Here is a 26,783-nt window from a genome sequence, read left to right as displayed (position 1 = left end):
TTATTTCTGGCCTCATGGTGCAGTTCAGGAGCTACAGATCTTAAAATAAACAGTTTTTTACTCTTTGATGGCTCTGATAATGTATCACTTTATTGCATCACATATGAGATCACACAGAAGATTGCTGTAACACTGTGAGGCATCTCTGGAATCCTGCTCAGTGCTCTGCTAACAAAGCTAATAGCCTTGTTGTCTGGGAAACTTATTTTTACATGAAATGGCTGTCTGTTCACTCTTAAGAGTTACTATATGTGAAAGCTATCGGTTCATTTTGAATCCATCAGTCTTTGTAGGTGATAATTTTTGCCAGTTTATTCTATTTCTGGTGATAGAAGCCATCTGTCTCTCTCTGCTTTGCACATGTTCAAATTAGTTCTTGCATATTAAGGAAACCTTTTCCCCTTTACTGTTGATATGCAGTTGCCATTTTGATAGTAATTATAACACGTTCCCTTAAGAGATTCTTTTGAACTCCACCCTTTCAAAAATATCTGCCTTAATGGGCTGCTTATTTCTAGCTAGAAGCATGATTGAAATGTTTCATATTTCTCCAAGCTGTGAGTATTAAATAATTGATAGTTGGGAACAAATCCCTAAGCTGCAACTTAATCACTAACTTCTCAAGCTACCATTTGTATTGGCCCAAAACCTGAAGCACAGCTTTTTATTTAATCAGACCACTATAATGTATTTTTTCCAGAAAAATTGCAATCTTTCTCCTTCTCATGAGGCCCTTATCTCAGAGGCTTGCCTTGTTAATGGTTGAAATGCAGCACCCATGAGAAAAATCTGCCATAACTTGGCCTTTGGGAAGGAGAAAGCACATACATTGTGTTGGCTTTCCTGGGTAGGATTCTCTGCCTCACTCTGGCCTCTTGTTGATGAGAGCCTCGCTTTGTGTGCAGCAAGTTCACTCCCACTCTTCTGCAGCTCAGACCTGGTGCATCCCACAAGGGTGGAGTGCTCCAAGCTGTTACAATATGAGGTTGCTGGCACTCTGCGGGTCACTGTTTTCTTTGGAGACAGATGGTTATTGTACTTTCCAATAGAGCAATGGAGTCTGTCACTGAACAGCATGACCCTGGCTGCTAGGACATCCAAAATACTGTCAAAAGTATTTTTTCTTGGTGCTGATGCTGCAGAAAGATACAAGTCATAGCTGAGTAAATGCAATGAAATAACATCAGGGCAGATATCAGTGGTTACTCACACCTCAAAAATTTCAGAGCTCAAACCAGGCAAAGTTTGGACACTTAATCTAACACACTTCATATATACTTTCCCTGATTTCATGCAATACCCTGAGAGATTGCTGATATTTACAACCTCAAAATTTAATAAAAACAGTCCTTATACTATTCTACTAGAATCCAATATTTCTAAGAAATGCAAGTGCAGAAACAACTTTCTAAAGACATTTTCTTTTGTTTTGTGTGTGTAACTTGTTGTAAGTGCAAGATCCTCAGCTTTTAGTTTAATAAGACATCATAGCTGTGTATCTAAAAAAAATCAGTGTATCTAAAAAAAATCAGCATCCTTTTATAACTTGCAAATAAAAAGAGGTAATTTATATGTAGAAAATTGGAACCACCGATGTTTGTTTTGGAATAGAACAACCTACATTTGCAATACTGAAATAAACTTTATTGCAGTGGGCTGTGGAAGTAAGGGAAACATATCCAGCAGTATCCTTGAAAAGTCTTGCCAGGGAGCTTCAGGTATGTGGTATGAGTTAACCAACACACACAAGGGCCCCTAAATTTGCTGATAGGAAAGTGGGAGTTGTGGGCAATTCACTCTTGAGATCTGTAGAAGGAGCTTTTGCCTCTGGGGAAGAAGTGTGTCCTATTCCTACTGACATTGGGAAACACTGAAGAGGTACTGAAATAGATCTTGTCAGGAATCCCCATGCACTCACAGAGCTGTAACAAAAATATGATACCAGCACAGATATTAATCTGAAACATCACAACAAGGTAATAATATAAGGAGATGAGCCTGAGATACACTGAATTAATTTAAATTTGATCTCCAGAGAATATGACACCTCTGTGTTTTCATCTGTTAAACTCATGTGTCTTTAGGATCAGCACAAGTTCCTTCAAAGCATATGTTTCATGTCTGCTAAATAAAGAGTCAGCAGTTGATGCACTATAGGAATCTGCTCAGATGTGCATGCACCAAGGTTACCTTAGCAGGCTTGAGCAGTAGTCTTTTACCTAATTCAAATAATGTAGAGGCACAGAGGTACAAATTCCCCTGTATTGTGTTTTGACCTATTAAAAAAAAAAGGAGAGAGTCCTACATTCCTAATTTTATATGACTGTCTGGTGCAACCTAGGAACATGGAATGGATTACCCTGGTCTAGGTTGCTGGAGGGCATGAATGATTCTTAAAAGAAGAGTATTGGTTGGACTACATTGTCTATAGTTCAGCAGCAATATTGGCTGTAATCTGTAAATGCCCTTGTGGCTGGGATAAACTTATAAACATATGCACCCACTTTCAAAAAAAAAAGTTTGTGGTGGGGAACATACTTGTTTTGGGATGTGGAATGCTGGCTGAACAATATTCCTAAATAGACCAATTGGAAAAAGAAAAGGCTTTCTCTGCTAGAGGGAAAAAGGAGTCAATTAAATATGGAATAGATCATCAGGTATTGCTTGATAATTTTAGTCTGTCATTGTAGGGCTATACCTACAACAACTATTTCTGATTAACCAATTTCTTGGTTCCACGTAACTTAAACTCCTTGGGTCTCTGAAAGTTTGTCTTACGTTCTTGGTGCATAAAAGGAAATAGATGGTTTCTTAAAGGAGCATTCCATGCACAGCAGGATACTTCTTTAACCAAGTATAAGTTTTGCAAAAAGAGTATGACAATCTGTTTAAGCCTCCTGGGAGTGGAAAGGTGAAAAATCTAGTGCTAAAGTCAGAAATGCAGATTACCCTTGTCTTACTCAGGTGAGTCACATTCCATACATTTTCATACATTTTCCAGTGGCACACGCAGTTCTTAGCTGTTGTCACATGTAGATTGTCTAGTATCCTTTATCTGCTACTGCAGAAGGAGTTCATTTTGTGCCTGCCTTTTTTCACAGTTTTCTTTGGAATAGGACTGGTCATCATTGGTGAGGAAAGTTTAGAGCACCAGTCAGTGAAAAGGAAGAAATTATGACGTGAATGGGGAAACAGGACACTCTTTCTTATTCCCCACAAGGGTGTGGTTGGGGGGAGGTACATCTGCTGACCTTCATCTGTGAAATATGAGTGGGAAGGAGCAAAATAATTCTATTTATATTCAGAAGTCCGGCAGCCTTCCAACAGGTGTCAACTCAGATCAGTACTTGACATAAGGCAAGGAATTTTCTTTGCCCTGAAGTTCAAAACAAGCAGCAGGTAGAGGATAGGTTTGGCTGAGTCCTCCAGTCTCCTGATTTCCTGGGTAGGTTCAGCTCCTGCTTGGCTGGGGTTAAACCACAACACCATGCTAACCCTTCCCAGCCACTCTCAGGCCTGTGTTTTGGCACTGGGAGAGAAGGATGCTGGTTCTTCAACAGGTGCTGCTGCTGCCTCTGGGAAAACAAACAACATCCCACTGTGGACTGCAGATGTTTGCCTCTGCTACCTCCCCCAAGGTTTCCTACCTTGAACATGTTGGGACAGACCACAGCTTTCTGCAATACTTTGTCAGATGCCTTAGATTCCTCCATGGGAACATGCTGCTGACATGCAGGATGATGTGTTATTAATAAGTTTGCCTTTGTCCCACTAATCTAAAAATACTTAGATAATGTTACAGAGGTTTGCACAGTTTGCCAACACATTTGGCTGAAACAAAAAGTGTCTTGTAGTGAGAACTAAGCCTTGGGAACAACTTTTCCATTGGGTTCAATTAGTGGAATCCCATAGAATATTTTATAAGAATATTCTTATAGGAATAGAGTATATGAATTCCAAAAAAAGCCTTTGAAATTGGGGTCAGTTTGGGGCATTCTGCTTCTGCCCATGGTGAGCCAAGCATATTATTTTACTGCCTGGGAACAGCCTGGGAGGAAAATTCTTACCTACAAGATACAATTTCCCTTTAAAAATCACTTGACTCTCAAGGAAAATTATGCTGTGGGAGGTCGCTGTATTGTCTCTTGTATATTACTCTGCACCTATTCCATTTCAGAGTCTGGTTTTGATGACTGAGAGAAGTCATGGATAAAAATAGGAAGGTATGGGAGATACCAGGAGGGAGAAATACCTGGATCCATCCAGAATGGATCAGTCCTTACTGCACTTTTGTATATTGCACGCCACCATCTGCCATGTTATGTTTTAGATTTCCTAGTTGTACATAGAAAAGTTTACTTTGCAGCTCACGTGGCATATTAAGGGACCGTAAGTTTATTCAACATGCTTCAGAGTTATTATGTGTTGTGCCATGGATCTCAACATGTGTTGTTGCAATTTGTCAGAACTGTTGCCAGATGTCCAGTAAGCTCTGTTGGATGTCCAAGTGTGAAGGAAGGGGAGAATAGAGGAGTGGGATTTGTTCATTCTTCAATTCCCAGTATATTGGCTGTCATGGGAGATTGCAAAATACAGAGAAGGGAATGTCACGTTGTTTTGCACTGTAAAGTTTTTTACAGTACCCAAACCACTTTGCATTATCCTCTTACAGGCCTTACCAGGTCTGAAAAGATATTACCTGGAAATCCTAGTACACCATTGCTCTTAACAGCACAGGACTGATAGCAGCAATATTTTAAAACAAGCAAAACTTGGGCCCTCAGCCCGGTGGCCTTGCCACTGCCACAAGCACAGAGCTTTGATAAAATAATGGATGCCATATGTTGTTTCTTAGAAATGTCATGCAGTTTGAGTAGGAGAATAATTTTCTAGTCCAAGAAAACTCATGGGGAGCAGAAAAGTCAACAAAAAGCTCCTTAAGAAAACAGTGACAGCTCCTTACCTCTAAGCCCTTGATTTATTTTGCATTTTATTGAAAATTACTTGTAAAAGACATTATCTGGTGACCAAACTCTGTAACTTCCTCAGTCGATTCTGATTGCAAAAATCTCTATCTGTTTCTGGTTTTTATTTGCCATTTATTCAAAGTTCATGGACTATTATCCATAATATATCTGGGTCATCATGACTGATACTAGTTTGCAAATGACTGGAGTACAGCTTCAGCATTGATTTAAACTGCCAAATATTATTTTCATTATTCAGTTCAACAATATGAACTGGATGTAGAAACCATCTATTGTGTTTTTCATGAAGTACTGTTTTTCTCATTATGTGCTTCTCAGGTAAAAATATTTTGCAAAAAGAAAACCATGAGTTACCACTCTACTGGTAATGACAGTAGATCATGGGATTATGGCCATTTTGTACTGACATTTTTCATCTTTCTTAACACCAATGTGATCAGTGCTATCTGAACAGTACAGAAAAGAACAGCCTTGGATGTTAGACTAAAACCAGGCAAAGGAAAAAATCACTGTTCTTTTCCTAGAATCTAGAAAAGATTTCTAAGCTCTTTCAAAGGAGTACAGCCTTGAAGTGTTCTTTTTTTTTCCTCCACAAAACTCTTCATATCTTTTGGGTTGTTTTGCACATCCATGGGAGTTCTTTGTTGTAGGTAAGAGTGCTTGAAAACACTTCAGAAACAAAATGAAGTGGTTAGTTTTGGAAAACTTTGAGAAACTTGCTCAGATAGCAACGTCCCTGCTAATTTAGAAGATGTAGTGACAAATCCCTAAAAGCTCTCTTCAAATGGATATCAAATGGATAGCATTTCTCAAAATCAAATGGATAGCAATTCCTCAAAATCCAGGATTAAGATATAGGTAAATAAGACCCTTCTTCAGTGTGCAGAAGGCAGTGGAGATAAAGAAAGTGATAGTAGCAGGTACTGTAGGACTTTCTTTCATAGCTTTTTTTACTCTTTAATGTTGAATTTACTGTTTAGGAATCTGTGTGTGTACTTCTGTGCTAGTATTTACGATACAAATGGGATTTTTCTTTTTTCATTTTGTATTTCTGCAGCTGAATGCAAAAAACCCCTGCAAATAACTTACAAACAAGATGAATGATTTTACAATTCTTTAGTAGAGCATAACAGGAAACACTTGCCTGATTCTCTGCTTCTCTTATCAGTTAACTTGTACAAAAAATATTATATGCAAGAGAATACAGAGAAAGATATAGACGAAAACAGCTCTTTTTTTTTTTTTGGGTAGGGATGGCAGCAAATGCCATATTAAGGCCATAGTTGGCTTGATTTTCACACATTAGTTTGGCCATTATGTGTATATGTAGGAACATATGGGAGAGTTACTGCTTAGGGCAGATGGGTCATGTTCCTCTGGGACACTGTAAATGCAGAGTGCTCTCTTTCAGATCATCTAAGGCTGCAGTAGACATCATGGATGTCTTTGAAATGGTTTTTCTCCTTTAGTGCATTTGCCTGTGTGATTTGGTTGTGTATGAGATTATATCTTCAAGCTGTCTGCAACTGGGCCATTCTTATTTGATAGTCTTGGTAATAAATGACACATGTATTTTTAATATGGGTCTAGTGTAGTGAGGGCATATATATTTTTTTCACACCAGTTGGGAGTTGTGTCTCTACACATGTCTTCCTGAATGGTGTTCTGAAGACTGTAGTCCTAAATTACCCTTTTCATACTAAAGACAAAGCAGGTACATTTACATTTAGAAAATTAATGTATTTTATTCCCTTATGTGTCAGGGAAATCTTTAAATAGTTGATAAGAATGGAGTTATAATAGTTCAAAAAGGTAATTTAAAAAAAAAAAATATGTGTCTTAGCAAGGCAGAAAAGGTGGAAAACATGCCTATTAGTGTATTTCTTCCATGATAATTTGGAGGAAAAAGTCTTAATGCCTAAAAACCCACGAGGTGACATTTGCTTGACTGTCCTATTTATGTGCTGCCTGGGTGAGCTCCTTGATAGCATTTGTTACAAAGGGTAGGAGAGTCTAAGGTTAAGACTCTCAGATCATGTATGGGTCCAAGAAATTTTTCAATTTAAATATGCTGAAAAGCCATAAACCCTTATATAAATTAGGGAGAACTTGTGCATGGTCTAGCTCCTGGAGAATAAAATTGACCTTATATACTCTTAATGTGGTATGGAGTATCACTCTTTGAAAACCTGTTCTTAAACGCGATGCAAACTACAGGGAAGGGTTTGCTGCTGCTTCTGCCCCACTAATTTGATTATTAAGTCTTGTGACAAGTTTCTGGCAGAACATCTGCGAAATAGACTTTGGAAACCATTCCAGACTCAGCCTTTATGTGAGCACAGCTATGATTCCACCAGATTCCAAACATGCATGAATTTTATAGACCATAGGTGACCAAATAAAATTGTCATGCTTGCATGAACATTCAGGCTGGAAGGGACCTCTGGAAGTTTATCAATTTATATGATGACACTAAAATTTAGAGTAAGAGGAAAATGATAAAGAACTAGGGGCAAATTCTTGGAAGGTAAATGAATTAATGGTTCCTTCACTGAGAAAGAAGTTCGTTTCTTAGTTGATTTATAATTTGATTTGAATTATTTTTAATTATATAATAATTATTATTTGATTTATAATTTGTTTAGGCTGATGGTGTCTAGTAGAACTTGACCACCAAGTAGCTTTGTCCAGGTTCAAAGAGGGTTATAGGATAATAAAGGCAGGAAAGGATTCCAAGAGGCTTTGCACAGTCAGATCTGGAAAACATCCAAGGACAGGGATTGGACAACCTCTCTGGGCAGCCTGTTCCAGTGCCTACTGTCCTCATGAACAAAATGACTTTTCTGATATCTAGTCTGATTGTCTCATTTCAGCTCATGTTGTTCCTCACCCTATCGCCCTGCACAGCTGAAGAGCCTGGCTCCTTCTCAGCTGCCTTCCTGCAGGGACTGGAGGCTGCTGTTGGACTTGTGCAGAGCCATCTTTCTCCAGGATGAGCCAGGCTGGGTCTCTCAGTCTCTCCTGGCAGGGCAACTGCCCCAGGCCAAATCAGCTTGGGGGTCCCTCCCTTAGTTCCTGGCAATTCACGAATGTCTGCTCTATACTGAAGGGCACAAAGCTTCATACTGCATGCTAGATTGAAAGTACTGAGGGGAGGGGATTAATTCTGGTACTAAAATATTTATATGTTCATGTTCTTCATCTAGAGGTTGTGTTTTTTAATTTTTATTTTTTGATTTAAGAAAATGATTATGAATCTAATATGAATTCCAGTGCTTCAACAATAACCCATATGTCCTATATATTGACATTCTCATTAAATACGTACTAATGGCACTTCTGAATAGTTGAAATCACATAGTGTGATTTCTCTGGTTGAAACTTGTTAAAAGAGACTAATAATTAGTGTTTCATGATCTTATCTCTTTTTAAAGAATGAAAAAGATTCATTGCTGCTTTTTGTACTTGCTCCATTCAGTGATTAGCTGGCCAAAAATGTCTACTGTCTGCATATGCCAGTTATTAGATAAGAATTTGAAGATACTCTGCAGGATTTATTTGTGATGTTGATTTTGCTTCATTTCTTTTTAGAGACGTACTCTACTTTGATTTAAACAGACTCAAAAGCCAAATATATGATTATCTTAATGGATAACTAATTATATATTAATTGAAATCTTATTTCTGTCAGTAGAAGCAAACTGTAATATGAGCTATTTCCTTTTCTATCAAGAATATTATCTATCAAGAATATTTTCTAACACTTATTACCATCAGAAGACATTATCCTTCTGTTTAATTCCTTTTTATCACACATTACTTCCACTAGGAAACTGAGCAGTCGGGCATGAACTAACTCAGGTAAAATACGAACGGATCTGTATTCCAGTTGAAAGTCATATGCTATTGAACCATGGTTGCTTTAGATCTTGGAAGTTTCTATCATCTTAGATGCTGAAAATCCCCAGAACAATCAATTAAAATTAAAATAATTTAGTGTTCATTAATGCTGTTAGATTGACAGTTTTGCCAAATTAAATCTTGTTTTTTTTCAAAGGGGAAGTGGTTATAACATGCACAATGATGATACAAACTTATACACAGCATCTGCTAATATGCTTCAAACCTCACCTCAAGGAGGAAGAAATAATTCTGTTTACATGCCATCCTGTCCCTATCATACACTGAGAAAAACAGTGCATTTTGCTGGCAATTTTCATAATCCACTAAGAGATTCATTAACTTGAAGTAAGGGAATAATTGATTTTTTTAGTTTCAGTGGCAAAAAAGGAGAAAAATGTTTAGTTTTAATATAAATAAAACCATTTTTAGTTATTTTCATCAGTCATTTTATATTAACCTCAGAAAAAAAAAAAGTTTTATCTTTTGAAACTGGTAATAAATGATAGAGAAATGAAGATCCTCCTTCATAATGTCTATAACTTCTGCACTACTTTTATGATCAGCCAATTCACTTATGGAGAGACATAAGTTCAGATTTTCCTCTGCAAAATGTGAGTGAGGTCCTGTGTTCAGGAAAGCTTTCCATTTCCTTCTGTGGCTCATGGAGCAAGTAGGTTGGAATTCAATTTCCTATGATGTTTCAGTGATTTTACCCTTTAGAGTCACTGACTAATGAATGGCAATAGTCCACAGGAGACACCTCAGTGTTCTCTGCACTGTGGCACTGGCATTGACTGTATCTAGGAGGAGAAAATAACATGAGGAAAGTACTCTGCAGCCAGAGTTAAACCTTGAGTTTAGCCTCTGAGACTCAGGCTGATCAAGCTGCAATGTTCTTGGCTAAATAAATCTCTGTGTTGGCAATATGTGTGAATGCAACTGTTCATTTGCTCAGCTCTTATTACAAGTGAATAGAAATAAAATATTTCTGAATTACTGAGTCAGTTTATCTCAGAAGAACTGGAGCTTCACCAGTTTTCCTTTTGGCTGCTTCTGCTAGGTTAAACTGTATAATTTTGGTATCTGTGAAAAATATTGTTACACACACACACATACACAAATTTTGGGAGAAACTACCATGCTGTTTCATTTGTACCATTAATGCAATACAGTCTAAATTTGTGGAGAAGAAGAAAATATGAGAAATATTTTAAGTCATATGCCTTATATACTTCTGTTGTTTGAGATTTGAAGGCAGAGAGTGCAACCACACACTTCCCAGTCTCCAGTTCTGCTTGTCAAAAGAAGTATACAATGACATTCTGAGTTCACGTACATAAGCACTGCAAGAAAAGGATAAATTCACCTGAATGGAAACTGCCACTCACCTCTGGAATTACATCCTACTTTGAACATTTAAACTTAAATGCCAGAATTTAAAATTAACAGTATGAGTGAGTCAGGTCAGCATTTACTTCACAAATACAAACAATTTTGAACTGTGAGTTCCATGCAGCAGACATCAATGACTCTCTAGAGAGATATATAGCTACTCTTTTCAGAAAAATCCAGTATACTGGGGAAACCTATATCAAATATGTTTATCAGTGCCAAAATAGTCCATTTTGTTGCAAATTTATGTCATCAAACTATTTGGCATTTACAAGCTAATCAAAGGTCTTGACACAAAGACTTTGTAGTCTTTGGAAAAAATTTTTGATCGGTATCTCTTACATGATTCCTCCAATGGATATGAAATCGATTCATACACCTAATAACATCATATGGATAACTTCCCTAACAAATTAACCTTTAAAATTACACACAAAAAGTATAGGTAATAATATAATTTTTTTTTCTAATAGTTGTAAAAACTCAGTTTGCAGAAAATTCTAGATATTTTATGTGGATAAGTAATTTTGCAGTAATCTGAACACAAATAGCAAATTATATTTTACATCCTAACTTCTTTGCTCTTCCAATTGTTTCCAGCTCTTATTTTTTTGACCTGAAAATCTTTCTTAAAATTTGAATTTCTGGAAGGATATGGATAGGTAAGGTCATAGCTTTTATGATGATTGTAACTTCTTAAAATGTTCCAGCTATACCTTCAAATCATGCCTGGCTTTTCAAGTGTTTTCACATTGCCAAAATCATATCAAGAGAATTTGTCTGGGAGCAGATACACACAGCTGTGCGTAAGCTTTACTTATGGTCTCATCTCAGAGGAGAATCTGTGTGCAGTGTCCCTAGGTAGCCCAGGTTATGTAGTTGGCACCATGCCCTCTGTCTTGAGAGTTTCTGAGTTCCGTTCCTGGCACAAAACCTTGCATAACCACTGCCATCAGATGAAAACAACACAGACACAACCTTGTCCTTTCCGCCAGTGCTGTGGGAATCGGAGATCTCTTGGTTGTTCAGTACTCTTATGCAAAAATCCTGTAAGTAGATGTCTTCTTATAGTTCAGTTGCCCAATCTAAACAGTCTTCAAAATTTGCCTTAGGATTTTTTAAAAAGGAAGGAAATATAGTGATTGTGTTGTTTATTATTTAGATATAAAACTATGTTTGTATTCTCTAAATGAGAGAAGCTAAGAAGACAGGATGATGTATGTGGTGTTACTGAAACCGTTTTGCTCCCTTCCCACTTTCCCTCCCTTTTATACATAAGTATTGGAACTGATGCCAATTTCTTAATTTCAAAATTGGAACTAATTTGTATTTCTCAGAATGTTTCAGTATTGAAAAAGAACACACTGGAGGGCCAAATGTCTTCCCATTGAAGATGGGAGGCAGAACATAGTATGAGACTTGGACACAAACTGTAGAAATAATTTCTTTCCAGGTGAGAATGAACAGATTTCCAGTACTTTTTATGTGGGGGACTTTGACAGTGTGTCACCTCAACTAATCAGAGTGCCTCATGCTGTCATTTGGGAGGCGACACGAGTTACACTATTAGCAGAGCCTCAAGTGACTGAGGCATTGTGGTAATGGATATAGATCCCAGCTGCAGTCAGGATCAAATGGAAGATAAATGGGCTTCTGTTATGCTTAGCCCATTTTCCAGGAAGCACACTCCACTCAAGTTTGACGTGCACTTTGATGAGAGGGAGGTTTTGTTTCTTCTTCACAATATGCTGGTACATACCATATGTGTGTCTCAGGCTCCCAGGGAGAAGAAAAGAGGCAATACAGTGCTTCCAGGCAGACTGGACCTGGTGTCCCAAGGGGATTTGCAATGTACTAGCTTTTCTCCTTCTGAAGGGCTAATAACAAAGTAATGTCTCCTATAAAAATGCTTTTGTGGGCACGTACAAATAGACAAATGCAATGTTAACATTTAATAACTTGTAGAAAAAAAAACTATTACTTCTTAGGAGCAGAGCTGACTTGTTAATTTTATATGTAAAGTTGAAAAATGACCAAAAATAGTCCCCTCTTTATCCTTAGTGAGAAGCTGATAAATCAAATGAATAAAAGATTATTTTGGAACAAGAATTCTGCTTTGTCTTGTTACATTCTTTACCCATAACAACCCTGTGCCATATTTAAATTTAGTTTTCTGAGTAATAGGCAATCTTTCCAACAGAGAGTACAAGTCAGCAAATCAGGCTTTGATTTTGCCACTTCAACCTCTGTATAATTTAAAGATTAACAAAATCATCTATCTCAAGACTTTCACCTGTAAGAAAAGATGCCTAGTTTGAAAGGGAAACAAAACATTTATAGAATTATTGCAAAATTTTTATCTGCTTCAAAGCATAAACAGAACCCCCACAGGCTGATAAAAAGGTGTCTCTTGCCTGCCATAGAAATGGAAAGTTCAGTTCATAAAGCTGTTTTGCATAATTTCCATGGATGTTCCATAAAGTCTGCTTGGGAGTAACATAGAGGAAAAATTAATTACCTACTTTTAATATTCATTAAGTGTTTTTTCCCCTCTGAGCATATGTTGCAGCTTCAACAGTACATTTCCAAAACTGCATAAACCCAAGTACAGCAGCTAGGTGAGTGATTATGCATCATTGCAGAGGGACAGTAAAGGAATATTGCCTCCAGCTCAGCTCCTGCCTTTGGGCTTGGGTGTGGCAGAGAGGGTAAGGCAGCTGCAACCAGTGCACTCTCTGCATACTCCCTGGTGTATGGAAGGGGACAGCATTCCCTTGTTGCTGCTTTTAAGGAAAAATGCTCCTACAGGTCAAAGGAGCTCCTTCCTATCTTTCCAGAAGGAATTCCAGAAGGAATCATGATACAAGATACAAAAGGAATATTGCTGCAAAACTAGCAACACTTCCAAAAGATTAGATGGCTGCAAGAATAATTCAGATTCAATTTCTGGGCCTGCTAACAGCTTCCTGGATAAACTTAGGCATGCCACTTAATCTTTTTGTGCCTTAGTTCCCAATCTGCAATGTGAAGATAACACGCTTTTCTTCCCTTCAGACTTTATCTTTTTGGAAGTTCATTGAAGCTTTGGGCATCTCTGTGGCTGGCTATTAATTGCTATTAATATTTATCTGCAGTGATGCTGAGAAGAACTGGAAGAAAATGTGGGTTAGATTTAGAATTGCAAAGACATCTAAATTTTTGCTTTGCAAACACATAGAATTTTTTTTCCTGAATCAGGACATAAAGTTTAAGACTGAAATACTTCTATAGATAAATTGCCATATGTTGAATATTTCAGCACCTACTTCCCAGTAGGTGGTGAAATGATTACTTAGCAGAAAAAACAATTTTGTATCATAGGATCTGGCCTCCGTTGATAGAGTCCATTCCATAGGGCAGAGTGGAGGGAACTTGAATTAGAATTGTCACAGGGCAATGTGAGTGTAAGAGGGTACCACATGGACAAAGGGAATGCAGAAGAACTGATAAAAGACAATATCTGGCAGCTCCTTCAGCGAACACTGTTCTGCCCTAAGCACTGACTGAATAAGGCAGGATGCTGTAGAAGTTGGCAACTGTGTAAACAAAGACTAAAATCTAGTGCTTGTAGTCAAAGTGTCCAAATTGAGGCAACCTCTGTCATTCCCTGACTTGAGGAAAAGTTTACTACATTATCATTTTCCAAATAATCTCTAATTTTCATGCCACTTCTTCCTGCCTTTAGAGAGAAGAAAATATTACAAGGACTTGTTTTTTTTTAATCCTTTCCTAGGAAAAGCTAATTTATTTCTACAAAGTTCATTAAGGGATTCCTCCTTCAATGACTGTATTCTTTAAATTTTTCTTTAACCTCTTAGCAAATTTTAAAATGTAATTACTTTTATACTAATACCTAAAGATATGTAAAAATAATTAATTCACAATCCATCATCTGCTGAGAATAGTGAGACCTTTTCCTTGATCCCATTGAGCTCATATAGCTATTATTTCTGCAAATGCTACTATTATTTATTATGTTTATAATTTCTTTTTAGTGTAATTGTGGTGCTTTTAAGATAAAATGGACTGAATTAAATATGAAATCACTCTACATCATCCTGACTCAAAGAGACCAGGTTTATAAAGCATGGAATATAATGAGATTTGTGAAACAATGGTGAGAACACAGAATATGATACAGAAAATCTATCTACATGGTATTACTTGGCTTGTAGTAGTCATCCTTAACTTATGGACAGAAGTAGCCTTTGGATTTTTGCATTGTTTGAATGGAGGTCAAATCTGCTTTGAAAAATAAATTTAATAATAATCATATTTGTGAACGGTGCTGTTCTGTATTTCTTATACAGTAGTTAGCAAAGATCTAGAGATTTCAGAGAGAGCTCTCTTTTATCAATATACCATCAATATCAAGTATATTTATATCAATATACTTTCCATGAAAATTTCAAGTTAAAACAAATATGGGGAGATTTTGATGCTATCTTTCGTTTCAGTTATGCACAGCTTAATTCTTCAGGTAGCCCTGAACCTGTTGGTCTTCCTTGAAAGAAAAACTGGTTGCTTTTACCTTCATCTGAGTCAAACCTTTCTAAACAGAAAGTGAGGGCCTAGTGATTTGTTCAGTTCCTTAGACGCTCCCAGCAGCAACACATCTAATGAATTCACTCTCGAGCAAATGTGTGCAACCACTTTCCTTCTGGGACATAGGTAGGGTGTCCTTTTTCCCTTTACCTCTACTTGCCAGTCTTGTCTGGTAATAGAAGTGACCTTCACTTCTGACTGAAAACAGATGCAAAGGAATGTGAAGTATGCATGACTGCTAGGTGCTTACTGAAGGTGTACCAACCTTTCAGAGGCCTTCTTCAACTTGACCTTGATGTGCTTCAGACAAGTGCTGGAAGCTGAATGCTTTCAATTCAAAACAATAAGCAGTATCCTTTTGAGCTTACAGGAAATTTGGGTTGTTTGGAATTTTTAGTTAAATATGAAAGACCAGAATGTTCAGAAATAGGTCCAGTTCTAGCAGGCTTGTGAAAATATGTGAACCATATTTAGTAAGTCAGTCTCCTGGGAAGGTGGGGGGAGAATAGAAGTCTTTTATGTTGAGCACCCATTTCTTTTTTGTTTCCAGTCATGCTAGAGACAAAGAATTGCAAGTAGTCCCATAATTACTTATTTCTGGACATGGCAAGAGCCAGAAAAAATAGTAATAAAGAGAAAGAACTTTTTAGAACACTTTCAAAGTATGCTGTGCAGATGTCTTGATGTTAAAACAGTACTGTTCCAACAACTGTGCTCCGGAACAGTGCCTCAGTTATGCTTTTAGGCCTTAATTCCTTGCCAGCTTCTTCCTTGACCCCAAAGAGCTGGAATTTAAAGTTGTTCTAAATTGATGACATGCTTTTCCTCTTTTGAAGGAATGCAGATCCCCTGTCACAATCTATCACTTTATTGTAGAAGAGATTTGAGTCCTAGCATGTGAGTCACACTTTCCCACTCTACTAAACAGAAAATGCCAACAACTATTTTCTTGTTCAACTTTTTCACAGCAGCTAGGAAAAAAAATACAAAACAAGCTAATGGTGTACTTCATCTTGCCTCTGAACTGCAGGTACAGTTTATTTAGTCCTTCTAAGAGTCCCAGGTATGTGACATCATCTGGGGCCTGGGAGGAAACTTTTTTCCCCAGTCTCACATTATTTTGGAAAACATTTGTGGCAAACTGCTGCAGTTTCAGTTGTGAAATACTACGAGAGCAGATGATAAGAATCACAGGACCTTTATCCAGGTTGGAAAGGACCTTTAAAGATGAACTAATCTAACCTTTTGGGGGAAAGGGAGCCTGGGTGACATTATTAGGCACTCTGTCCAAATACATCTCCAAAAATCCAGAGATGGAGTCTCTATCACATCCCTAGAAAAGTTGCTCTGGTGAGTGATTGTTCTGGCAAACTGTAAAAAATATCTTTCTTACATGAAGATGAAACTTGTCACAGTGAAATTTGTACCCATTTTCCCTTCTGTATATGGCTTCTTGTGAAGAGATCTCCTGTCCTCTTTGCAGCTGTCCTCTAAGTACTGGAGTACTGTGAGGTGCCCTCTGAACCTTCTTACAGGGAGAAAAGACCTAACTCTTTCAGTCTTTCTCATAGGGCAGTTTTGCCAACATTTTGGTCATCAGATCTCAGTTAAAAAATAGATAAGGCAAGCCTGAGTGTTTGCCCTCCTTGTTGCATGATAATAAAATACCATGAGCCCAAATTAGAAGTATATGAAAAAAATACAAAAAAGATACAGAAAAGAGCTATAATTAAATATAATTGCATTAAATATAAAATATATACATCAAAACCTCACAAGTTTGTCCCTAATATTTAATTTAGCTTCAAATAATTAACATTTTGACTATTACCAGGGTAAAGTAGCAAAGTCAATGCATATAGCAAACATTTCACCAAGTCCATAGTGACTGGGGAAAAAAATCTAATTTGCCCAACTAATGCTTATTTTATGAAGGTAGGTGGGTATGTCAAGGGAGCTGCTGCCATTTCACCCCTGTAGGCCATCCAGATTTCCTGCTCTGACAAGATGTTACTAAACAAGCAAAGTGAGGAAGGGACTGGCCAGGAGAAGGAGCTGCCTGAAATTTCTGTGGGAAACCTCACAAAAATCCTACCACTGAATTTCTCCTGGTATGTTTATTGGTGTGGTTTTGGAAGTGCTTTCTAATGAAAACAAGAGCATCACCTCAGCAAGTGTGATCCCATTAGTCTGAGATGTTTCTGAGGCTGGAGATGTCAGAAATATGTTTCAAGTGTGTTTCAGCTTGAGAAGCAGCTGGAACACATGAGCAAATGCATCTGAACATGAAGGTAGCCTCTGATTTCAATTTAAGATGATGTACTGCTCCATTAAAAGACTTATTCAGAGGCAATCTGAGCTTTCAGTTTGGAAACTCTAGCCCTGAACTGGATGAGCAGTCCATAGCAGACTTTAGTGAACACTGCATTCAAGACACAATGTCGGGAGATAAGTACATATGGCAGCTCCCAAGAACATGTCAGACAGGCAGATGCTGTGTGAAAGGAAGATATATTCTTCAGCTTGGCAGCTGGGGATTGTGGTTGTTCATCAGATGAAGAAGCATGAGGAAGAAGTACAAGAAACATTATGTGATCTTACCTCTTATGCACCCATTTTACAAAAGCTCCAGAGAAACACTCCCATGCAAACACATTTAATAGTATCAAAGCTAGAGAACTAAATATGAATGTAAGAGACTAAATCCATAGCCTTATTTTCCAAAGTCACCCACAAGCTCAGCTGGATGTCTGTATTTATTTACCCCCTCCTCCCCCCCAACCCATCTGTTTCTGACTAGTCAGCGCCTCTCTGTGCAGAAAGGCCCAGGGGTATGTGTGTGCTGCGGGGTTGGCTGTTGGCAAAATATTAATTCAGGGAACACCACAATTATTTGACATAGTAATAAGCATGGGAAATGAAGACAGGCTGAAAATGTGATCAATCTAGTCATGAACTGGACGGTAGCCATCGGAGTTAATCACAGTGTGGGGAGCTGGGAAGGAGGCAATGCCTGTGATTGGAACTGGTGAGGAAAGAGGAGGAATGCTTTAAAGCTGTGATGAATTAATTTGTGGAACTCACGGATACAAACTTTTATCCATGTTGAAATTACAAGGTAATCAGTCCCAACACTCCATGGCAAAAGCTGAGCAGTAGATGAGCTCTCTGTACACACTTCCACCCTGAGGTTTTTCTGAGCTTTTTGTGCACTGTGGAACATTTTGAGCCTTACTCTCAACAAACCAATAAGTATCACCTGAGGACACCAGGTAAACTGACCATTGTGATGTCCTTATGTCTTTCATTCCAGGTAGATATCTGTACTCTCTGGGGCTTATATTTCTGTTTAATATTTTGAATATTATTTTTTTTTCTTCCCTCCACATGCATTCTAGACACAAAGCCAGGTTCCTTCCTGCAGAGAAGAAACCAACCTAAAGGGTTCTCTAGCTCTCTTTGCTGGCTTCTGCCAGCTTTTCTCAGGCACAAAGCAGACATATCCTATGCAAACCTTCTAGTGAGGCAGTCTTTGGGGTCTGTGGACCTCTTACATAAACCTCAACAGTGTCTTGGTGGTGTTTGCACTGCCAGTGCAGGCATTACTTTCTCACACTGGCTCCTCTGGCCTCCTCCCTTTCCATCAGCCAGACTTTGTGGTTTCATGCTTACCAGCAAAAAATTTAGCAGTTAGTCATCCAGTGGAAGGTGTCCCTGTCCATGGCAGAAGTGTTAGAACTAGATAGTTTCTAAGGTCCCTTTCCACCCAAGCCATTCTATGATCATTTTATGATCTTCATTTTCTGATCTCAGTTAAAGAGGAGTTATATATACTTATTTTCTTAGTTATTAGACATGTTGTGAAGCTAAAGTATTCCATGCTTACTTAAAATATGGTGCACTGCTGCTGAATGGGGTGCTAACCTTTCAAACGCTGCCTATGCAAGTTGATCTCGTTAAAAATATTCTTTCTGTCCTCAAATTTATTTTGAAGAATAGCAGGAGGATTTCAAACATCAATACTTCAGGAATAACAGGCATGCTGGTTCACAGATAACCAGGCAGATTTAAGGCAGTTGCAGCCTGACATGAAAGTTTTTCAGTTCATCAGGTGGAAGGCAGTGATGTCTCAGCTAATAGGCATGTTTCTCTGTTTCACATAATTAGAATGAACAGGGACTGCAGAGGCTACTGGTCTCGCCATGATATTCCCTCCATCAGGGAGCTGTTTTCAATTTTTATTTGTGAAAAATGAAGAATCTTTGCACGGTTGCTGTGCAGGGATACTTTCTTGTGCAAATGGACTTTATTTAATTAAAAGTAATAGTATGAGATATTAGCAACCAGTCCCCAGTACTGAATCATCCTTGATACAGAAAAATGTCTTTCTTGCAGTCATTCTGTAGTTCAAGAAGTTTTTGATTGAAAGAGGTGATAAGGCCTGATATATGTAAAAACTGAGTAGAGTTAGTAACCCCCAGGTTCATAAGTACCTCACTCACCGCAGACTGAGATTGGATCTCACAACAAATCTTTATTTTCTGTGAAGAAACAAATGTCAAGTGTAACTGATTCAAGAAAAAAACATCCTGCAATGGCATTTTAGGACCTGCACTTGCTAATTAGCAATATCTCTGTCTTTACAAAACTTTGTGGCCTGTCTTTAACCAAGCTAATGCTCAAAAGGGGTTTGAGCTTGTATTTTAGAAACTATAGATAACCTTATGCTTCCTATTCCTCTAGTGTGGGAAGGCAGATCTTTTAAACAATGAATTACATCTTAATATATCCTTGTGACACTGCTGATGAATGACAATGTACAGACCTAACAGAACAGATCTAGAAGACAGCAATTGTGTTTCTTCAGTCCTTCTTTCTTTAATCATATTTCTTCCAGTTATGATTCTGCTTAGGTCAAATTTTCTTCTGCTTTGGCCATGACATTCTTCAGTGTGAATGTAGATCATATTGTGCTGAATTTTGTCAGGAAAAGCAGTATGTGTTTAGGATTTTATTCTTGAATGTAATACATGAGGATCATGGTGCCCTTCCTCTGCAGAAATCAATAGGATTGCTGTAACAAGACCATTTATTTTTACCCTGCCATCTTAGGAAAAAAAACCCTTTAAACATGTTAAAGATAGCTCTAGACAAGTAATTATTAGACAAGTAATTCTCAGAAGAGATATCAGGGGCCTCAACCCACAAAGAACATTTACTGTAAACCAACAAAAAACCTCTTCAAATTCCAGGGAATGAACAAATGCCCATTACTAAGTCTATTTCAGTAGAAGAGATGATTATTTGATTGAATATTATGGTGAAGACCAAAGCAAAGTATCTGTTAAAAGTGTTTATTGTTTCCTATCAAACCCTCTGATCCTTTGTATCCAAATTATTCAAGTTCCAGTTTTAGATGTTTCAAGACAGACTCTGATCTTAGTCACATTGCTGTAAATAGGATGTAACTAGAATGTCCTTCCCCTGTAACATCTGTGTTATTAAATTCTGACTTATTCACAAAGATTGCATTCAGAAAACTGGCAAATGCAAGTGTGATTTCATCCATTATGAATTTCTCTTTGCTGTCAGCTTTTTCCCTCACACACTTGAGCAGAGGCATCGTGTAAACAGGGACACTGTTCAGTAACAGGCATGACTTCTCTTTTGGACACCTCCCCAAGCAGCCTGACATATCCTCTCAGCAAACTGTGACAGCAAACAGAAGCCTCCTTCAGATATTGTCTGTGATGTGATTAAATGTCTGACAGTTTCTTTTGATCTTGGCACTGGTGGACTTAATCAAGGATATCCCACCTTGTGTGGCCAAAGAATTACCACTGGTGTCTCTCTAATAGAGCAGTTAGATATTGGTTCAAATTTATTGGCTTATAATGAACAGATTTGCTTTAGTTCTTGAGGATTTAGAGGATTTTCTTTTTGCTTTATTCCCTGATATTACATTTCTCTTAGCCAGAGTGATATTTTATGCTACTTAAATGACACACTTCAATTTAACAGCCTAAGTACCATTATTATGTCTTTGCATACCAACAACTGATACAAAGTGCTTCTTAGAATTTGCTCCCTTTTTTTAGCTGGGTTTCTTCTGCCTGACCTTGATAAAAAGGAGCTCACTCCCTGGCAGCAGAAAACAGGCTATTGCAACTACCATGAAATACTATGGTAGCACAGAAGGGTTAGGCAAATTCATTCTTTAAAAAGATAGAATGTTTGCTGTGGTTGTGGAGAAGTAGTATAATTAGCTTTGTGCTACTATTGTGGTATAAATATCTGTCCATTTAACCAGAAATTCTCTTAAATTTTAATCATAAACATAAATATTTCAGCTGTCACTGGGAATTATAGGCTGAATTGCTGTACTGTACCTCAGGACCGCCTACACAAAAAGGATTTCAGTGTTAAGGCTGCTGGCAGTGTTTGTGGTACCTAAATTAGGTACTGCTGTCTGTGCTGCATGGATATTACTCCACAGTGTGGGTTGCCAGCATGATCTCTGGCACTGTTTTATGGAAACTCAGCCAGGCAGGCCTCTCTGATAGCAATCATTGCCTGGGAGCTTTAAATGGGAGGAGCTGACATGAGCTGGTTTGGGCTGGGGGATGGACGTGAGCTGGACTACAGCTCCTCAGTGGTGTGAAGACTGAGGGACTGTAGAAGGGAAAGGTTTGGTATCTAGGGAAGGTCCATATTAAAGGCACATGTCAAGGGTCTACACCTTAAAAACAGCACAAGTCCTTTTGCTGATGTAGTCAAAAACTTCCATGTCAAGTTGCATCATCAAAAGCTGTCAAGAGGAAAATGAGTCAATACCTCTTCCATGCTGATCCAGGATATAATGTTCTGTCCATGCCCCTAAGACCACCCCTATTGATATACAACTTTACTCTCTGCTAATCAATTGATCCCTTTAAAATTACACTGGCAAAAACCTGGTATAGCCCAGAGTGGGACCTGGCCTTCTGTTGCTGGAAAAATAAAAAAGAGGTATCCTTAGCAAAGAGATAATGAGAACATATTGCTGTGTTGGTTTTCACTGGCCTGGGACAGTTCTGTCATCTCATTGAATGTATGGGGGAAAGTGGTGGGGCTTGGGAGAGGCAGGGTCTGATTGATGTGTCACTGTTGCAGAGCCATATTTAGAGGTGTATCAGCAAGCTCCAGATGTTACAAATGTTAGCATCTCTAAATAGGGGAATCTATTTAGGTTGTTTGTGCTAGTAGGTGTTTTTAGTGGGAGTTTATATTATTGTTTCTTCTTATTTTAGTTGTGACTGTCACAGTCCTGGTGAATTAGTCAGAACATTTCTTTTCGGAGTGTCACTACAGGCTAAAATAAAATCCTTTTCCCAAACAGAGCTTACCTTTTTTTTTTTTTTTTAACAGCAGAATAGGTACAATGGGCTATTCAACTGAATTCTATTGACTCTGTAGATTCAAGTCTTAATGTTCCTTTTTATGATCTCCTCCTTTTCATTTTAGTATTGTTCTGCTTTTCCTTTTTTATACTGTGCATATCCTATTTTGTTCCACTGAAATAATTTTGTAAGAAATCCTTCATCAAGATAATGCTGTCTATTCACTCATCACAGGCAGAGTTTTGTGAGCTTTGGCTAGCTTACATCCACACTCCTACACTTCCAGTGATTACTTCCAGTGCCAGCTGGGATACCTATTGCTGAATTCAGAGCTGATTAACTGAACAAGACAGTTGTTGCTCCAATTAACCTACTCCATGTTTCAAGGGATTTAATTTTTTTTCATTAAGGAAGCAAGAAGTGGAGGTAGAGACTTTCTTTAGCCAAATTGCTCCATCCTTCTCCCCACAGGGGAGAAAACAAGTCAATTTGGTGAACAAAGAGCAATCATTACTGGACATCTGTGGCTAATAACTGGGACACAAGAGAAATTTGAGGGCTGGTTCCTAACAGCACATTGTATGTTTTATTTGCATACACAAAGCTCCTTGCCAGCAGACTGTGAATAGAAAATTTCCTTTAGCTGGTTCAGCTAAAATTTTCTGATTTTCTACATGGCAAACAAATGTGTTAAATAATTAATGTAACCATGAAAGTGCCCTGCTTAAATGCCAGCTTTCAAAATCAATGTGCTTTGCTTCACAGAAGTATTTTACTAGTGTAATTTAAAAGGTAGGACTGTGACTGACCTCTGTGGAATTGCAGAGAAAGTAATGTTTCCATTACTTACTTTCCATTACATTCCAAGTTTCCCCTTTGCACCCTCTCTATAGGAAGAAGTAAACAACTGCAGTCCTTGTCTTCTAGCACAATGCTGACAAACAAGCTCTGGAGAAACTTGATCAGCAGCACAAGAGGTTAACACACCCAGAGGTTCGCTTCATGCCTTTATTGGTTGTTTCTACTCGCACAGCTTGGTCAGCAGGAGGGAGCCTACATCCACACCAGAATTGTCCTGGGAAGGAGAGGAGACCACATGCACACTCAGCACCTCTGTGTATGTTCAGGGTCCTGTTCATGTGGCCTGGATATTCAGATCAGCTGCACGAAACTCAGTTCAGCCTCACAAGCTGTTCCTGAGGTCGTTGTGAATGTTGGTGCCTGAGGCTGCAGGGTGATAACCAACAGTGTGGCTGGCAGCAAAATAAAACACAAATCTTTGGATTTTATGGTGGAGTTACATCCTGGAACCACTGAGCCCCCCCTTCTTTACTTTATAATGTTAATATTTCAGTTAAGTAGTAATAAAGGTTTACAGGGTTTCATGATGATGGTAGTGATAAAAATAGCGACTGATGTCACAGTAAGCTCTCAGCCTTTGCTGGATTTATACTGCCTCCCCTTTAGGGGAAGACATTGATCAGAAGCAATATGAAGTAAAAGCTTTGTTTGCTAAAGAAGTGTGTTGGTATCTATTGATGCAGCGGGCCTGGAACAGAATATTACTGAATCAAAGGAAATGCTTGCTTTCAATATCAGTTTTTGTTCTGATTACAAATTAAATTTAAAAAACAATCTTATGACTTACACAGCGTACTTTGGTGTCAGCTTCTGACTGCTCTGTTCCAGCTTGAGTCATAAACCAAAGTGCCATGGGTGTCCAGCTCCAGAGAACCTTTCTCCAAGGGCTTGCTGCTGGGACACAGACCTTGTGCCTCCTGGTTCCCCTTAAATTCTCTTCCACCAAAACTCCCCGCCTGTGCTTTTATTGGCTTTTACCAAAACTGAGATGCCTCCATAGAACATTTCAGTTTTCCAGCCAAAACTGTTCTATTGAGATACTTCCCAACACCCCTATTTATTGACAAATGCACTGTTATTTATTAGTACAGCTGCTGTTTCACCTCTGACTATAGTCAAGAATTTAAGCCACATCAGCTGAAAGTACTTGCATTTGTATGTCCAAAGCTTAGAGGCAAATAGCTTATGCCTTGCTCTTAAAGAGCTACAGCCTTGTACTCCACAGATGATCCTTCGTAAATCTTCTCATTTAGACACAGTTCGTGAAGGAGATCAGTATCCAAAGCCCTCTGGTTCTGGTGGCAACTACTTAAATACAGGACCTAGATTGATAGATTGGACCAAAACAACAACAACAAGGCTACACTATAATGTTAATTATATAATTTGTAGCTACTTTTAAAATGCAGCATTGTGATTGTAAAGCAAGTTGGAAAAGGCAATTTTGGTGTTCTTTTCTGTACAGTAGGTAAGGAGTTCCAATATGAGTTTCAGAAGCTGGAATTCCTCAGATTCAAGTCTCTTGTCCATATAATTCCAAGCAGTGAGGTGATATTCAGATTTTTGGATTCTAGCTGACAGCTTCAGCTACTACTGCACAGCTTTGGAAAAAGTAGAGTAGCACTGGTCAAGATCTTTTCTAAGACCCTGTCACTGTGAAAAGCTATTAAGTGTTAGAAAGGGAAGAGGAGGGGAAATGACTGCACAGACAGATGGATAAGGTAAATGGGGCCTTCTCTTGTAGCTCCTATTAAAAATCAATTTGAGCTTTGGGCTGGTGTAGCAACCCTCTCTCTCTCTCTCTCTTTTTTTTTTCTTTTAAGATATAATGACTCCTGCAGAAAAACTGCCTGTTTTATAACATTAATATGATAATCTGAGATACTCTATTGACTCACCCTAAGGTTATAAATTCACAGTGAAGTTATAGTCTCAATCCTTCACTCACTGTGTTGCCTATAATCTGTCCCTTCAGGCACATCCTCATTTCAAGACATCTTCTCTGTCATAATAACAAAAACTCTTTACACTAGAAATGAAGTCTTTTGTGATTGAGTCTTGTGTCTCTGACATAACTGTGCACTGCAATACAATAAATGAGCATAAAGTCTGTGTGTATTATACATATGGAGAGGAAAGACCATTTATGCCATTTTTTGGGATGAAGCGTGCCCACTAAAAATGGAAAAAACAGGCCTTGAAACAAAACACTGCAAAGTGAATTATGATGGCAAAGGATTTCAACGCAGTCAGAGATCTTAAGCTATCCAAAGGGTTTATTTAACTTTCCTATCAGTGCAGTAGCCCATGGTGATAACATCAGTCAAAACATGATGCTTCTCCTTTTCCACTACACCTCCCTGCCTTTCACACCACCTCCCCTGCTCTGGTCCAAATGGCTCAGAGAAGCAGCACCAATGAATGTGGTCAATGAAGTACTAAAGGGCTCTTTCCCTACACCATAATTTAAAACTTCAGGGATGTGAGGACATGAAAGCCAGCTGCTGTTGTCAGTGGTCCAGACTGGGGGTCCCTGCTGGCCTGTGCTCTGCTGTCAGCCAATCTCTGCCCTGTCCCCTGGGCCCAGCCAGCAGGGCCATCCATCATTAACAAGCAGGGTGTAATGACTTGCTGTGCCTCTCACAAAGGCAGAGAAAGAGGGAAGAGGCAGTTTAAATTTCAGGAGGTGATGTCAGGAGGGGTTTAATCAGATGGCAGACTCTTCTGATTGCATATTCCAGTGTCAGCTCCCAAGCACAGACAAGCTGATATTCTGAGCTCTCCCTGAGGTTAGTCTGGAGTCAGTCAAAATATAAAATATGAATATGGAAAGCAGTAATCTCTTCCTTGCCAGATCAGAGCATTTAAAATCGAATGCCCTGCTTGACAGTTCTTTCAACATGGTCCTGTGTTCTGAGAAGTCATTTATTTTTGTATTTTGCTCCTGTAAATATGTAATTAATGCTGCTGCTCTGTTTAGAATTCAGCAGGGTATGTGAATCTCTGTGATAGGAAGGTAACAAAAGCACAAGAGCTAAATCCTGATTTCAAATAGGTAATACAGTGACCCAACACAAAGCACAGCCTCTTTGGAAACCAAAACCACAGGAGACACCATCTTAAATGAAATGTTAGACTTTGTCTTAAATGAAATGTTAGTGTCTGTGTGAAGCAGACTGTCTCCACTGAGGCATGAAACAGTTCCCTCATGGAAAATCATTCACTGCCATCTTTAAGGGACTAGGCTTTAAAATTTCTATCTCTTTGTAACTGAAAAAAACCATTCTGCAGAGTATTCACAGGGGGCTGGTAAGAAATTAAGTTACAATTGTATTTACACTTATTACAAAATTAAAATTATATTGTTCCTTATCTCTACTTGGCCTCATTGTATATCACTTGCTCCAGGAGTTCCATTGCAGTGAAATGAGAGTCACATTGAGTTTGGTGTCAATATACACAGCTATACACAGCAACCAAGTTAGTCAACTAGATAACTCTAGAGATAACTTTTCCCACAGTTGCACTACTTCCTGAGATCTGTTCTGTTCCAAAGTGATGTGTCAGAAAGAAATGTGACATTTTTTCCAGGCTGTGTGACAGCCTGAGATAATTTTATTTACTTCTATGAGAGTCCATGTGTTAGACTTCACTGCATAAGCAGAGTGCTGACACT

This window comes from Molothrus ater, chromosome 3 (assembly GCF_012460135.2).
Source record: "Molothrus ater isolate BHLD 08-10-18 breed brown headed cowbird chromosome 3, BPBGC_Mater_1.1, whole genome shotgun sequence".
Lineage (NCBI taxonomy): Eukaryota > Metazoa > Chordata > Aves > Passeriformes > Icteridae > Molothrus > Molothrus ater.
This window is presented reverse-complemented; position numbering follows the sequence as displayed.